General features: G+C 45.0%; 1 non-coding gene across 1 annotated transcript; it reads left to right on the top strand.

The window, feature by feature from the left end:
- Nucleotides 1-5,646: 5,646 nt before the first annotated feature.
- Nucleotides 5,647-5,720, top strand: TRNAT-AGU (transfer RNA threonine (anticodon AGU)). Its single transcript has one exon. It is a non-coding gene; the product is annotated as a tRNA-Thr (tRNA).
- The last annotated feature ends 7,237 nt before the right edge of the window (nt 5,721-12,957 follow it).

The following is a 12,957-nucleotide window of genomic DNA, read 5'->3' on the forward strand; positions in this document are numbered from 1 at the left end:
CTGTATGTCCCTTCTTTGTAATATATAGTTAATAAAGATACTCACCTAGCTGAGTTGTCAAGGTTAACGGGATGTTTGCAAAGCCCTTAGTAGAGTACCGGGTATATGGTAGATGCTAAATACATGGCAGCCAGCAGCAGTGGAAGCTGTGGTTGCTGGAAGGCTGGCGTGCCTTCTGGTGTTGGGAGCAAAGATCTTCAGCACGTCTTTGGTTCCAGCTGAAGGATCAGAGGTCTCCCTCTGTGAGGTAAGGTTATTACCTGCATTTTACAAATCAAACTGAAGCTCATTTTCAAAAGGACTTAGGGCGACTTGTTATTTTATGCTGTGTTCACTTATTAGAGCCATATTTTCTGCCAGTACAATTGTATCATATCCTTATAATGCAGGAAAACAGATGTGGGGCATGAGGAGGGCTGTGTCCCAGGTCTCGGTTGAGCCCCTGGGACGTGCCCCGCCAAGTGTGGGTCCTTGGCTTCGAGCAGGAAAGAATTCAAGAGCGAGCCATAGTTGAGTAAAGGTAGATTTATTCAGCTACATTGAAAGGCAAGAGAAAGGCCACAAGGTGTGGGGGTTGGGTGCTCAGATTAAAAGTAGGTACACATTCCATAGACAGAATGCGGGCCGTCTCTTGGGAGGGAGAGAGAGAGAGAGAGAGAGAAATAAGGGGAAGGGGCTGGGGTTCCCAGGAAGTTGGCCATTTCCCACTCTGTGGCCTTTTGTGGCTGGCCTTGGGACTGCCATGGTGCCTGTGGGCGTGTTATTCACCATGTTAACATATTACAATGGGCGTGTAATGAAGCTCAAGAACTACTAGAATTGAAATCTCTCATCAAGGCCTACTGGGGGTTGAATCTTTCACCATTTAGATGTTAATTGCTGTAGCATTCCTTGAATGGCTGTGCCCTGCCCTCTTCCTGTCTCAATTATGTAAAATTATAAACATTTCATCCACTGTGCTTTGTAGGAAGCACTGTGATTTCCAAGCACTCAACCTCTCCAACAAGTTTGAAAAGCACTGGCCAAGGTGGTGATTTGGAAATAGCTGGGCAGCAGCCGAGAACCTTAATTGTTTGGTTCTAAACTCTGTGCTCTACCCAGTGAACCGCAGCCCTGGCTGGGAGTAACTCTTGTCTCCCCGTATTGTGGGCTCTGGAATTAGTTTTGCATTTAAGCAAAAACTTAGCTAAGAAAATGGAAATATAATACACACCAACACACACAAAACAGCAGAATACACATGCTACTTAAAAGGTTTTTTCCTTAAAAAAGTAAAAACAGACTCTGAATAAGGTAATATTTTAACTTATGCCATGGAGGCTGATGGTAACACTCAGCAGGAATGCTTTCTGTTACTCCCAGCTAATGAATCTCATGCATTTTCTCAGTTCCTTCTCTTAGCCATGGACCTCACAAACCAGCAGTTCTTGCTACTCAGCCTGTGGGCTGTGCACATTATTGTCAGCATCCCCAGGGAGCTTGTTAGAAATGCCGAATCTCAGGCCCACCCCGACTGCTGAATCAAAATGTGCATTTTAATAAGATCCTCAGGTGATTCATATGCATGTTAACATTTGAGAAGCATTTGTTTAGCTAACCAAAACATTCTTCTGGGGAGTGTGAGGGCAGCTCGAGGGCATGGAGATGGCTTGCAGTTTCCTGCCTTTCTTCCTCAAGTGTGCGAGTCAGTGCTGGGTGTATCTCTCTCGGCTCTCTGGAACTGTACCCTGGTCCTCCCTCTGTGGCTCCTGGCTCATTGCTGCATCTGAGGATGAGCCCCCACTTTGACCAGGGTTAATTGCTCCCTTCTTCTGAAAAGCCCAGAGCCTAGAGAATCAGAAACTAGGCAGAAGCAATCCTCTGTTTCACCAAAATCTTTCTGGTTGGGCACTACTGGGCAGAGTGTTCAGGCCGCACGGCCTGTGGCAGAGCTGCTGGAGGAAGCTGGAAAGGACTCGAGGAAGGAAGCTGCAACTGAGGACTCTCACCCGTTATTAGGAGCTTGCTGGAGGAAAGGAGAGTTTAGGAAGTGATGAGTGAAGGGAGAGAGACTAACGTTGGAACAGTGTTTCAACTTCTTGTTTTAACCCCTTGCTGGGGTCCTGTTCTAGTTTTAGGTGAGCCATTTATCTCATAGAACTGCGTTTGGTCAAAGTGCTTTATCCCAGTTTCAGGGGTGCTGATTTTCAGGAAGCATACTTGCACTGCAGAAGCCAATTTGATTCCATTATTGGCCAAGAACAAGTTGACCATGTGGATTCTGGGACTATCATTTCAACGTCACTATTACAAAGAGTTTGGAATTTATTATTATTATTATTATTATTATTATTATTATTATTATTATTATTATTATTATTATTATTGAAATGGCCCCCAAACTTGGGTGTGAGACACCCCAAGGGACAGAGATGATGATGGCAGCTCCCCAAAGAAACGACGAAAGAAGGCATGTTGAGGCCCTGTGGATGGACGCCAAGGAAGCCAATCCCAGGGGGTCCTTTGACATAAGGAGCCCTGTGACTCTAGCAAAAAGTCCACGATGGTCTCCTCCCAGGCTTGGGGAGGCTGAGTGACTTGGTGGAGGTCATGGACCTAAAAAGAGGCAGAGCTGGGACTGGAACCAAGTTAGGTGGGTTCCTTGGCTTGGGAACGTCCAGGCCAGGAAAAAAGTTTGCTTCTCAAACTTTAGCTGCCTCACAGTCACCTCATAGGCATTACCATGTTTTTAATTTCCCAAGGTATAAAGAAGGATTAACAAAATGGCCACATTTAGACTAAAAGATTGCTTATTCTTATGCTTGGCCTTAAAACGGTCAACTGACCTGACTGACCCATTGCTAAAACTAAAGCTATTGATCCTACTATTTCTACTTTATTCCAGAAATCAAAAGCTATGATCATGCTTGGTCTCTGAGCTGATCTCCAGGGAAAAAGTCACAGAACTGTAACCTTACAAAGTAAGCTAAATACCAAAGAGACCACACCTTGAGTGCTTAGGAGATAAAGAGATCAAAAAAGTGACCACGGCTGGCCTGTATAGAACTGGTCGCCTGGAGGCATCATGAGGCCATTCTGAGTCTTCTGATGAGAAAATGGTTCTGTTGATTGTTATCAATGCTTTATTGTTTGAGCTATGGCTATATAACCACCTCACCCCATCCCCAAGGGGGGTTCACAGTGTTGAAGGCACTAGCCTGCTGTGAGTCCCCTTTGCCAGCAAAGTAATACAGCTGCCTCTTCTCTTCTACGGGTCCCAGTCGCTGAGTTATTTGGCTCTTCAGGGACGGGGTGGGGGTGGGGGCCGATCTTTCGGCAACAGGTAGGCTTGAACTACAGCAGAGAACAATATTGACACATAATAGACATAGGAATGGTCAATGTATTCGTTCTCAGATTTCTCCTCCCTTCCTAGCTTCTCAGTGGGGGTGACTCTGGCTTGATGGTCAACTCCCAGGTTTTTTTCTATAGCACTGAATACTGGAACCAGGCAAACGGACAAACTAAAGGAAGCCAGGGAGGCTAAATTGATGTACACAATGAAATGTTAAAAGGAGATATATTAAAAAATTCACTTTGGCTGGGCATTGGAAAAAGTCATAGAGGAGACTTGGGAGTAAGGCACCTTAGAGAGTGAGAGGCTCTGGAATAACCACGGGAGGTGAAGAGGAGGAGAGGAGAAAGGTTCCGTGAGCTATGGACCAGATGCCTGTCATATCCTTCAACAGATGCAGTTAGAGATTCAAGTGTCCTGTTGCTCCTGAACTGTTTGTTTGAGTGTAATATCACCTGAGTCTGGGCCACGTGGGTCCCAGGACTGACTGGAGACAGAGAACTGGTCTTGCAGTAGTGATGATGGCTTTATTCTGACTCGTCCACATCTTATGGTCCAGTTCTTGTTATAACAGGTAGCAAGACAGCGAGCTGGGAAAGCTATATCAGGATAGCAAGGAAATTCAAGGACACTGGTGTTGCATATCTAACTCTGCATCATTTCTTAATCTGCACTGTGATTCTTTGTTACCTTCAAACATGCAGTGAAGTCTGTTACATGAAACGGCATTGCCTTGGAGAATGAGGAAAAGGGTAGAGTGCCCATACTGGGGACAAAGTGATCATAAAAAGGACAGCAGCTCGTAAGAGTATTGATGAGGAAGGCAGAGGAGACGGAATGAGACCAGGAGTAGAGGTTTGGAGTGGAGAGGTGACAGGTGAGCTCCAGGATATTGCGAGTTCTCCCAGAAAATTTCTGGAGAGCACAGATTTCTTAAAGTTATAGTTATTTTTTTGGCTACTAAAAGCAAAGATCCCAAAGGCTGGAGACTAGTGGTGCCTCTTAACAGGGGAGAAGAGCGTTGGAAGCTTCATGCAATTTTTACAAACTCTTGTAACTAATTCAAATGTACATACGATCTGCCTTGAAACAAGAGGGCCCTTATGCTAAGAGACAAGTCACTGGGAGGGCTCAGGTTTAATGGGAACCAGAAAGTAGTGAAGAAAGAAAAAAGCCTCATAGAAAAGCTGCATTTTGATATGTTCCCAGGTGGATTCACCCCAATCAAAGAGTTTTGGACAAGGAGCTAAACATCTGGATTACAAGAGAGCCTTAAAGAATGCTGGTATTCACAAAGGACTTCAAAGCCTGATTTAATGTAACCAGTTAGTTTTTAGACTGAAAAATCATCTGCCTGGCTCTGAAATATCTGAAGAGCAATTTTACATTCAAATGTGCAGCAACCAGACACAAGATCAAATCCCCCTATTTTCTTGAGGCTTCAGTTTTGCTGGATCCTATCTTTAGAATGGAAAGAAGTAGCCTATTTTTTTTTTTTTACAATATATCACAATTATATTCTTTATTATGTAATGTCATATATATTGTTATTATATGATATATCATAATATCATAAAAATAGCCTGGATCAGCAGCCCAGGCAGGATGCCTGAAGTGACCAGGCCCAGAAGACAGATGCCCACACCTGCAGTGTGATTTGCAAAATAGTTCTGCTAAGGTGCCCAAATTCCCGTTCATTAGGTGAATGAAAATACTGCAACCATATCAGTAAACAAAGAGTGCTGAAACTAAGTCACCAGCGGCTGCCGCCACCCCCCCAGTGAGGACAGACCTGCAGCCCAGCCTCTGTAGCCACTCACAATGGTGCACTCTGAGCGGACTCAGAATAAGAAAGGACAGGATAGGTGCTTGTCAAAGGAATGAATTCAATGAGCCCAAACGTTTGCTTCCTCCCATACATAGAAGAGCACTAAATTCTTTAACTTGAGATGCCTGTTTTTCTTGGTAGATAACAAGCAATCTTTTAATGTTCCAACTACCCGGTCTTTGTTGTAAAGCTCCTATACATCCCAGCTCCTCCCCTACCCCTTTGGAGCAGTCCCTCAGGGCGATCTGAGGGGCTGTCATCCCGGCTCGCGTCCTCCCACCAAGTAAAACATAACTCTCCACTTTTAGTCTGTGCATTTATTTCAGCAGACAATTATAAAGGTCATCTTACCCAGGAGGGTGGTACCTTAGTTCAGGTAGGTTGCAGGTGAAAGGGCTCTGGAGTCACACAATCCCACCTCCAGCATTTACTAGTTTAACTTCTCCGCCCTCAGTCTCCCCAACTTAAGAGTAACACCACAGGGGGAGGGTATAGCTCAAATGGTAGAGCGCATGCTTAGTGTGCATGAGGTCCTGGGTTCAATCCCCAGTACCTCCTCTAAGAATAAATAAACCAAATTAACTACCCCCACCACCCACAAAAGAAAAAAAAAAGAGTAACAGGGCACAGTGCCTGGAATTCAGCACAGTTACAGTAAACGCTCGTTTCCTGCTCCCGTGGGTGGTAAGGGCGGGAGAGTTACTCACTAGCTCACTGAGAGGGAGCAAAGGGGTGAATCTCACGTACAGGCCTTGAGGGAACGGGACAGATGGAGGCCAAGGTGCTGAGGAAGACGGTCCTGAGTCTGGGCCTGTCTCTGAAACCTCTTGGGTGTCAAGCCTGGTCTGTAAGCTGCATAAACAAAATGCGTCACACTTTCCATTTTTCAAAAGTATGTGGATGCTCTGATGGCTCTTAAAAATTCACAAAAAGTCAGTTTTGAATTTCTGGTAGCTTTGGTCGTTCCAGATGTTCTCCAGCAACCGGTGATGAAAGCACAGCTTCTCAACAGAGGGCGCGCCTTCCCCCCCCCCCCAGTTTTGTTTTGTTGTTTCTTTAAATAAAAAAGCAGCCTCAGATTGGAAAAAGCTGGCACTGTCAGATCTGGGACTGGAGTCTTGTCCTAAACTGAGGAGGCAGGAAGGCTTTGAGTGCCTGGGTGTGGGGACTTAGGAGGGAGAAGGAAGCTGACAGCAGGAGAACATGGTTCTGAAAAATGTAGCAGGGTCGGGTCTGTCAGGCCATCCCCAGAGAAGATGCAAAACGGCAGAAAATGGCGAGATCCTCAAGGCAACCCTGGCTGTGTGTGGAGTAAGCAGATTCTGCAGGGAACCGGGAGACCTGAAATTCCTTCAGCAAGAGACGCAGTTCTGCTTGCTTTCCCCCTCACAGGCTCCGTTTCCTTTGTTTTCTTCTCTGCAAATCTTCCCTTCTTTCTCAGTTCCTCTTCTTTTCACACCCACAGAGAACCAGATTCTAGTAGTGAGAAAAACTTGTGAAACAAATATTTGGGTTGTATTATAAATCAGTTGTCATTTGTTTTCTGTTTCCTCTGACTGTTGACATCAGCCTGGCTTTATTTGGAGAGGGGGCTACACACTCAGGACTCAGTGCAAGAACCAAAACAGAGATGACTCCACAACATGCTCAAAGTGTTTGCTGTTAAAAGGTTCTCGCTTTGACAGTATACTTTTTAACCATTTGAAGCTTGCTCTCTGAAGGAGATAAGGGTACAAATGGGGTCTGGCCAATCCCAACCAACTTTGTCGTGTAACAAATTTTATAATTATTTGCCATTCTTGGAACTTTGAATCACACCGTAGATACAATTTTAAATCTTACTTTGTTGTACAATGAATATTTTATAACATAAAATTCTCCTCCTGGTAAAATTATTCATAGAGGAAAACATCTTCAATGGTTGCACCATCCTCCAGTGTACAATGTAGCAACATTGATGCAATCACCATCCCTTTGTTGGGGATTTATGTTACTCCCAGTTTCTTACTGATATCAACCCTGCTGCAGGGAACATATTTATGAACAAAAGCACCATCTGCATTTGTGACATTTTCTGCAGGATTGTCACTTTGAAGTGGAGTCTTTAGCCAAAGAATGTGAATGTTTTGAGGATTCCTGGCACATATTGCCAAGCTGTTTTCCAGAAAAGCTGCACTCTCTTATTACTCCACACTCACTACCCCTACCCTTGTCTGCAGCCTCCACACCAGCACTGCAAGAATAAAATGTGAAATGCTTGGCATACGGTACTTGGCACCTAGTAGTGACTCAGTAAAAGGTAACTGATGATGTTAAGGATGAGCCAGGTTATTCTCATGTTGCCTCTCTGTAGAGGTGCAGGGTTTCCAGGCTCTTCTGAGTTGTCCATCATCTGGACGTCCAGGATCACCTGCTTATGTCCCTTCCCGAGGTGCACTGCTGAAGGACTGACTAGCTGTGACAAATTTCTGTGGCTGGGGTCACTGAAAGGAAAATTACTTAGTTTTACAGGCTCTGGATTTTTCAGTAGGTGTCCTAAGACTGTAACTCAGCGAGCAGTTCTGAGCTCAGGCTGTTCAATGGAATCAGCAGGGAGCTCTGTAAACAATACCAGAACATGGCTTTAGTTGGTCGAGGGTGGGGCCTGGACATTGGCATTTAAAAAATTCTTCCCAGGTAATTCTAACATAAGCAAAGGATGAGCAACTTAACCCCAAAGATGAGTCGTTTGGAAATTCCAGGCACCACGTGGCACCTACTGAGGAACTTACCTGGAAGCTTTCTGGTGTCCCTCAAAGATTAGACTTAAGAATACGAGATGAAACCCTCAGGGACCTCAATCTTCAATATGTTGGCAAGTTATTTGCTAACATCCTGCCTGCTTGAAAGGCCAGATAGATCGATTCCTTCTAGAAAAGTATTTTTCTCTGCATTTATAATAACTTGTAGAGTGCTTTGTGAGGAAGAAACTGGAACTCAAAGTAGTTAATTAACTTGCTCTCATTCTCTGCTAGCAAGAGGCTCATTTGGGAATCAAACCCAAGATCCTGAATTCCATGATTTTTCTTCCACACCATGTTGCCCTTAAAAAAAAATTGCATTCATCTTTTTGTGCTCATGTGACTGAGTATGATTTTTTTTCTTTCCAATATGAGGCTGACTTGGTTCCTCATTTTCAAAGAAGCTTGCCTATAAAAGTGACCCCCCCCCCACCACCAAACAAACAGCAATTGTATTTTGATCAGGTGTTCTGGGTGAGTTCTAGACATGGCCCAAGAGGAATGCAGCTATATCTAGTCATCACTTCATAAATATTGATGAAGAATGGTACAAATGTTTAAAGGGAAACTTTATCTGAAGGAGTGTCTTGGAATTCAGCTGTTTCTTTTCATGTTTTTCAGACCTCCTACCCTGGCACTGAGATCCAAACAGCCAAGGCTGGGCCAGATCCCAGTGTTTGCTCATTACTGTGGCACCAGCGATTCGGTATCTGGTAGGATTCAGGGTGGGGTGACCCCAGGGCTTGCCGTCCGCACACCCAGTCATTGTTTCTGAGCCATGATGAATATTCATAACACGGTGGCTCTGCAGAAGGAAGTACTGAGTTGCAGATTAGTTTGTGAACTCCTTTTATTCTAAATATGAGAAAAGAAAAAGCCCGTCCTATAGCAGAGAAAACTGAGGCAAAAAACCATTGCTCTTTATCCAGTCATCTCCATGTATGTACATGTATAACTGAATCACTTTGTTACGGAAACGACAGGCCAGCCAAGAAACAAGCACCACTCGGAGGGTTGGAGTGCTCAGATGTATTACGCCGGCGGGCTCAGAGGGGCTTCTGCTCCGAAGCTCTGAGCACCTCCAAGACATGCGCATGAGGTTTTGTAGCGTAAAGTACAAGCTTGGGGGATTCGGCCAATAGGCATGGAATGGCTTTAGCAGCATCATTATCACAAAAGTGGAGGCGGGGAGGCAGCAAACCAACATTCCAAAGCCAGATAGTATCTTTGAAAATCCAGCTGGCTAGCAAAAAACATGAACAGCAAACCAACACTAATTAACTTAGATTTACAAGTTAGTCCAGCAGAACTCAGATCAATATTCCGATACTTAGATGTGTGAGTTATCTTGTTAGACCAGCCCAGCCTCTCCTTCACATTCCTAGACTTGTGAGTTATCTTGTTAGATCAGCCCGGCTTTTCCTTCACAACTTTGCTGTACACCTGAAACTAACATTGTGAATCAACTACATTTCAATAAAAACCAAAATTTTAAAAATTAAAAAAAAACCCCCAAAAACCCACTGCTTGACTTGCCTGAGGGCACATGGTCAGAGTGACCATGCTGGACGGGAACTTGTGCCCTGGGTGGTTGTGCTACACTGCGCCCCCTTCACCACCTTCATCTCTTTCGTCTGTTAGTTGCTCATTTGAAAGTTGGCGACAAAGAAGTATGCACAAAGACGTTCCTTGCTGCATTGATTATAATAAAAAACCCTGAAAACAGTGAAATTGACAAATAATAAGGAAATGGTCAAGGAAAAAATATGGCCTGTTCATTTTAAGGAATATATAAATATTGAAAATAACAGTTCAAAAATAATTTGTAATAACTTGAGAAAATGATTAAATTATAAATAATTTTTCTTATTCTTCCTCATCTTCTTGACCTCTAAGCCGGTGGTACTCAGTGTGGTCCACTGACCAGAGTGGACCACATGTCAGCTTGTGAGAAATGCAGAATCTCAGGCCTCACCCAAGCCCTGCTGAATCAGAATCTGCATTTTAACAACATCTCCAGGTGACTCACACCACATTCACGTTTGAAAAGCACTGATCTAAGTCAGGTGTTTTCAAAGACTCAGTCCTTAGACATCTTCTCTACTCCCTTGTGCCTTGAGTTAGTGATTCCAGCACCTGATAGCATATTATGTCTCTGATTCCACTGGCCTGGGACAGTGGCCTTGGGCACTAGCACGTGTGTATGCACCTCAGGTATTCAAAACTGCAGACAAGGTTGTGATCCACTTTCTATATGATGCCCCCTGTGATACAATTTTAAGTAGAAAATGCATGATACCAAAGAGCATATATCTTGTGTATTAATTATGGAAAACTACAGAGAAAATACTGAAAGAAAATATACCAAAATATTAACCATGATACAAATAGAGGTGAGTTTTTCTGGGGGAGTGGGTTTGTTTACATGGTTCTCTACTAAAAATGGTCACAAACATCAGGCTGCAGATTCAGGTGTGCAAGTGATACAACTTTATTTTTATGTACTAAAAATTAATTTTGACTTTGAATCCCAATCTTCTTGCAGTGAAAACTTTTCAGTTAATTCAGAGGGATCTCTGCAAATCAAGATTGGCTCAGTCAAGCTGCCAATGGCCCATGACTTATTGTGCAAATTGGAAAAAGTACCTCTCTGGGCGGGTGCAGCCCCCACCAGTACACATGGTGTGATGGCAAAGCACAAACTAGATTGTGGTCTCCACCTGCTCCCTGCGGTGTCGCTGTGCAGTGAGCAACCTGCACCCCTGTGTGTGGTGTCCTGGGCTCAGTGGACCCCACTTCTTCATCTCACATTTTAGGTAAATTCCACAAAGCTTTCATGGTGGCACTGGATTAGGAGGGGGACAAGGAAGGCATGGAGTCCCCACAGTCTTCGTCACTGACACTGTCCTTGCCATGATGCCCTGATTCCTGTCTGGCCTCTGAGGAAGATGGTTGACCAGACTGATGCTGGAGCCTCCTTACTAATTCAAAGCTTCTCCCGACTGGGTCCTCTCTCAGGACTTCTAAGCTCTTCCTGGAAATGTTCAGCTGCTCCTTGAACCTCACTGGGAACAGGGAACATCATGAGGCCATCTCAGCCCAGCAGCCTGGATATGCCTCCCGCCAGCCCCCATGTTATGTTTCGGGGTTGCTGCGTAAACTTGCGGCCCTCCTGAGCTCCACCCAGTGCCCCAAGCCCTCCTGGGGGTTTCGCCATCTCCCTGTCCCTGGGACTGGGGGGGGCCAGGCCAGGAGTGGGTGGAACCCGGAGCCCCATCTCAGTGCTGTTCTTTGTGTTTCTACCCAGGGAATCTTTTGTTCCTCTGGGACAGACAAACTGCCTCTTTTATCACCTTGCAGCCTTCCAAATCTATTGTTTATTCGTCTCCTTGCCATCCTGGTCTAGGATTTACAAATCAAAACATTGCCGTTAGTCACCAAAGGCCTTTCTTCTTCTTTTCTTGGTTTTTGCCCTTCCGTGGCTCAGTGAGAGCCTCCCACTGAATAGGGAAAGGGAGGGGTTCTTTTAAGGAAACACAGGAAAAGTGTTTTTTTTTGTTTTCTGTATTGAGGTATAGTTGATTTATAATGTGTTAGTTTCAGGTGTACAGCTAAGTGGCTTAGTTATACATACGTGTATGTACTCTTTTTTCGATTCTTTTCCATTATAGGCTATTATTACACGATATTGTGCTACACAGTAGGACCTTGTTGTTTACCTATTTTATACATAGTAGTGTGTTTCTGTTAAGGGAACACGGGAAAAAATGTTGATTAATAACCTTAAAATACTATTCTGCCACACGTACTTTCCATATAAATATATTTAACAATAAACCAACAAAAGAAGCTGCAGGAAAACATCCTGCAGGAATTCTGAGCGCTGAGACATGAAGAGGCTGAGGGACTCGCTCAAGGCCCCACGTTAGCGGCTGGGGAGCCGCGCTCAGGGTCGCAGCCGGCAGCTCCCGAGGGCCCTGAGCCGGACAGGCGGCGGCGCTGCTTTCTCACCCGCGAGCCTCGCGTCCTCCACCAAGATGAAAAGACCCTGCTGGCCCCCTTGACGTTCAGAGACAACAGCCTTTCCTCCTTCACAAATCTGTGGTGAATATTTATTTTTTGAAAAGTCGCTGGTAATTGTGGATATGTTTTTGCAGGTGGTCTAATGTCTGTTATTGAAGGGAAAGACAAGGTTCATGAGGACAACCTAACGCTGGTTTTGGCTCATTCCTCACAGGAAGTCCAGTTTTCTCACTACATTTTGTTGATCAAAATGGAACGAAGGCCATAAAATCCAAAGCAGCGTGAAAAGCACCGCATTGACTCCTGGGTGCTTGCAGATGTCCGCGGGGACAGTGAGGAGCAGTACTCGGTCGGGGGCGGGGCAGGAGACCCTTGGGCTGCCTAATTTCATCTCACCTGGTGAGAAGTGGATTCCGAGCTCACACACCCATGAAATCACAGCCAGCAGCTGGGGGAAAGTTCTAGGGGGTGAAAGACAACACGGGAGCTGGGGGGGTGCTTCCCCATCGGGTGTGGGGTGGATGCACACAAGTTTCTGCAGGACAGGAAGACAACTGGCGAATTGCTTTGAGAAGCAGCAGCACGAAGCTGCCACTCACCTCGGCTCTCAGTACATGGGAGTTGCTGTCCTCCCTCCTTCTCTGGAATTTAGAATCGTGTTATGGTCTGGTTGTAGGAGTTCTATTAAAGAGTTATCCTTTCTGTATTAGTCTTCTCAGGCTGCCGTAACAATCACAGACTGGGCGGATTAAACAACAGGAATTAATTTTCTCACCGTTCTGGAGGCTGGAAGTCCAAGGACAAGGTGCTGGAAAGGTTGATAGTGAGGCCTCTTTTCCTGACTTGTAGGTCCACCCTCACTCTGTGTCCTCCCATGGCCTTCCCTCTGTGTACATCGCGGGGTGGGGGGCTGTTTGATGTCTCCTCTTCTTATAAGAACCTCAGTTCTGTTGGATAGAGTCCCACCCTTATGACATCCTTAATTATCTCCT

This window comes from Camelus bactrianus, chromosome 1 (assembly GCF_048773025.1).
Source record: "Camelus bactrianus isolate YW-2024 breed Bactrian camel chromosome 1, ASM4877302v1, whole genome shotgun sequence".
NCBI classification, from domain to species: Eukaryota; Metazoa; Chordata; class Mammalia; order Artiodactyla; family Camelidae; genus Camelus; species Camelus bactrianus.